The 3,905-nt window shown below is 35.8% G+C and overlaps 1 pseudogene; it reads left to right on the top strand.

Moving 5' to 3' along the window:
- Positions 1 to 2,018: 2,018 nt before the first annotated feature.
- Positions 2,019 to 3,599, top strand: LOC112541191 (GPI-anchor transamidase component PIGU pseudogene; annotated as a pseudogene).
- Positions 3,600 to 3,905: the final 306 nt, after the last annotated feature.

The raw sequence follows: 3,905 nt of genomic DNA, 5'->3' as shown, positions 1-3,905 counted from the left end.
AATAATGGCACCTTTGCCTGTGCCACTTGCAGCTAATTCTTCCCACCATTTTTGTGTCTGTGAGTAGAGGAGTCAGCAATATTGGCTAAACTTTTTCATTGGGATTGTGAGGGTACATGGATCTGTGATGTTTGCAGTGTTGAGAATCTGAATATTAGGAACTGACCTTCAGAGTGGTAAACTTTGCTTACAGTTTTTCCAAGCCACAGCAGCCTAAATCTGTGGTCGCAATCTGATGAATATTGAAACAATAATATGGCATTAGATTTGGAGTATGTATATCTACATGGATGAGTCTGTTTGCCATATTGTTATATTGCATTTTGAGAGAGAAAGCTGATTTTAAATCTGTATGTTCTTTGGTACATTTGCTTCTCTTTTTATTTTGTACGTTCATATTGAAAGGTTCTTCAGCTAAAAGCAAATATAAGCAAATAAAACATTGTAAGTAATGCAAGAGAGGGAAAAATGTCTTCTACATTACCTGTCACTTTCCAAGCTAAAAAGCTTTACATGCAGTACCTTTTCCACACATAGAAATTTCTCTATTCATCAGATGAGTTTGGTGCTCATTTTCTTCACATTTTCCAACTCTTACCACCTTTTAATGTTTTCTTTCTTCTTCTCGTCTATTATTATTATTATTGTGGGGTTTTTTTCCTTTTTGTTATTAATTAAAAAGCAATAAAAAGGTATAAAAATATTTTCCAACTCTGTAATACAAATTTTAATGTGCAACAACCAAGGCTGCTCATTGTACTTCAAATCCAGCTGCAATTTTTCTTTGAAATCCATTGTCTATGGACACCTAGTGTGGAATTAGCCTTATTCACAGCTATTATACACACAGGCTCTCATCTTTTTAATTGAAAGAGTTATCTCGGCCCCAAGTTTCCATTCTTGATCAGTCACTGCCTGTGTATATTAACCTATATGTGAAGTTAGAACAGCTGTTCCATATGTATCATTTTCTATTTATATACATATTTGCAAAATTGACAATATGCTGTTCATTACCCAGTTTGGAGAGATGTACAATTTTTATTTTTATTTTTTTATATATATTAAATTTGTCACCGCCCATCTCATTAAAAGACAACTCTTTTTAAAAAAATGACTAAACTGTCAGGCTTTCAAACTTTTGTAACCATACCCTTAAACAATAAAGTAGAGTTCAAGTAATCCCTGTAGTGTCATTTCCTGACCTGGCCTACCTCAAAGGGCTGACAGAGGGTTAATGAACAATGTATAAAACAGTCTTAATTCAGATCCTTGCTGGAAGTTACTTTACTATCTTGCATTATGAGACTTGTCATTTTATTCCTACTGGCTCCCATTTTTTAATCAATTACCTGTCTATAAAAAGACCTCTTGTCTGATCTCATGACATCTACATTTTCTCAGGAGCTCTTGGTGAGTCCAGTGAAGGAAATCCAAGGAAGCAATGTCTACTAGATTACTCATGTCCCTATCAAAGAAATATAAAAGGTTACTGAGGCGAGGAAAAAAACCCAAACCTCTATACAATGTATTCTTATTACATCTTTTTCTTCTAGCTGCTTGGTAGATTTATCTCTCAAACTGTTTTGCAGTAAGTTCACAGGTTAAATCATGATATTGCGTTGGCCATTTTTGTCCTTCTGTTAAATAGGAAGTAGCTCTTAGATGACCTTGGTTGAGAAAGATTGAGCTTGGATAGTATTGGGATGAGAGATCACTCAAAAAATCCCAAGAGTAGACTAGATTGGGAATTGGAAAGAAAAATCACAGATGACAATGGCAAACTACTTCCATATTATTGCCAAGAAAACTTCATAGATATGTGTAATCAGGAATCAAGTTCAACTTTATCTTTCTTCTTTTTTAAATGAAGGTTGATCTGACATGTTTTTGTTAGATCAGAAATTGAACATTTGAGTTCTTTAAGGAAAAAAATAATGGCAAAGCAAAGGGGGATGAAAATAAAGAATGTCTCTGATTGGGGGTTGTCGGGGCTTAGAGGGATCTTATTCTGAGAAATGTACAGCCTTTTGTGCCTGAATTCCACAGCTGAACGAAGGCAAGAAGAAGAGGTAGGGGTGTGTGCTGATAAAGCCTGATGGAGCGATAGCAAAATATTTCACCCAATATTGTCCCTAATCTCTGAGTACCATGCTAACATTATGGGATTTGGGGGAAAACATTTTCATCTGTTGAATATCCTGCTGCTAACTGGTACAGTTTGTGATGTGGGGTTTTATCTTGATGCCAGAAGGAGAATGCAATTTAATAGTAAAAAAGAAAAAAAAAAGAATCTATTCACTTAATCTCACTTTAATTATTTCTGTAATGAGGGTATAATTTCATCCTTCTTCAATGCAAAACATGGTATTGTAAGAACAAAAAAAAAAACAAAAGCTATATTATCATAACTAATTTTCTTTTTTTGTCTCTGGGCCAAAAGTTACAAAAAAGAAAGCAAAAAAAAAAAAAAAAAAGGCAATGTGAAAATATTTCAGAGAGCACTTTAAAGAATTAGAAAGCAATAACTAACTGTCCATGCCTTCCCCGCACACCCCTGCAAAAAAAGGCACTTTTTCCATTTTAATCCCAGCTTATTCCATCAAATTCCAGCTCAAGTGTGGGTTTCAGATATGGCTTCAATGTGCACCTAGGCAGTGTGCTGGTTCTGTTGATGGCCAAGGCAGTTCAGGCTGTTTTATATTGCTCCAGCTCAAATCTGAGAAGGTGCAGATGGCATCTCCTTTAAATGCCTGGGAGAGAGTGGTTAAGAGACTTGCCTTACTTGATATGGATGGGTCTCTATATTCTGGAGATGATTTCCATGCACCACCACCTGCAATATACTTCTTTCATTTTCTGGCTGATTATGTTGAACTGGGGTTAATACCTAAAGATATTTTGACTGTTACAGCCCTCCATTTAGCTGTTAAGGATTATAACAACATTCTGTTTAATATGCAAAATCTCCTAATAGAACTGGATATCTGTACACCTAATTCAACTATACATATCTGGAGTCTATGAAAATGTGCTATAGTTCTCTTAAAGTAGCCATGTTATCTCTTTAATCCTTTTATTGTGGTGTTTTCTGCAGCAAAATTCCAATGCTGTCTGGGATTTTATTCCATTTGTTTATGTTTTCATCCTTTCTGTTCCAGACCTGACACCTAGTTTTGGTCTTTTTGGAATTTCTTTTTGCTGAAATGTCTGAACACTTCAGACCCTTTTGCATCTTCTACTGTATTCCTTTGGCACTGAAATTAAAGGAACATCCCATCTTCTTGTGCCTTCAGCTTTAAATCCTACCCAGCTTAAGGAGACATTGCCCTCTACATGACCTTCCTTCCACTCTGAAGCCACTTATATTAGTTCCTACAGAGGAACATCTTCATCCCTTCCCAAATACTCATTGAGCGTCCTGCTTTTATGTCATCCCTGGAAGTGCAAACTCCAATTTTTTATTATGCCATCATGTTGACATTCAGTGTTTCATATCAGATTATTTCTATGCCTATCTGCCAAGGGAGTATTGTCTCAGTCGCAGGATCTACTTAATAAAAAAAAATGGAATAGAGCCTATGCGGATTCTCAAATAATAGCAGGATTTAATGTGATACAAGGAACAGATTTTTATGAGAAGCAGACAAGACATATGAGGTGGGTGGGGGTTCAACTTTTGCATAGATAGTGTTTTACATATGGAGAAACTTCTGCAATTTGTCCTGGAACAAGCCACCTAGAATCTAAATGCATATCTCATAGCACATCACATTCTATTGTGAAATAATCCCGCAAGCCCAAAGGCAAGTAGAAACATCAGAAGTTTAGTAAGAAGAGAGGATTAGACCCATCCTCACAATTCTGCTTCCAGACAATTGCATAAAAGTTAAAACCACTAGTTA

The sequence above is a fragment of the Python bivittatus genome, unplaced genomic scaffold (genome assembly GCF_059951505.1).
Source record: "Python bivittatus isolate LINGU-HERP-01145 unplaced genomic scaffold, Pbiv_v1 ctg000480_np1212, whole genome shotgun sequence".
NCBI classification, from domain to species: Eukaryota; Metazoa; Chordata; class Lepidosauria; order Squamata; family Pythonidae; genus Python; species Python bivittatus.
Note: the sequence above shows the minus strand (reverse complement) of the source record. Positions and strands in the feature narration are given on the sequence as shown.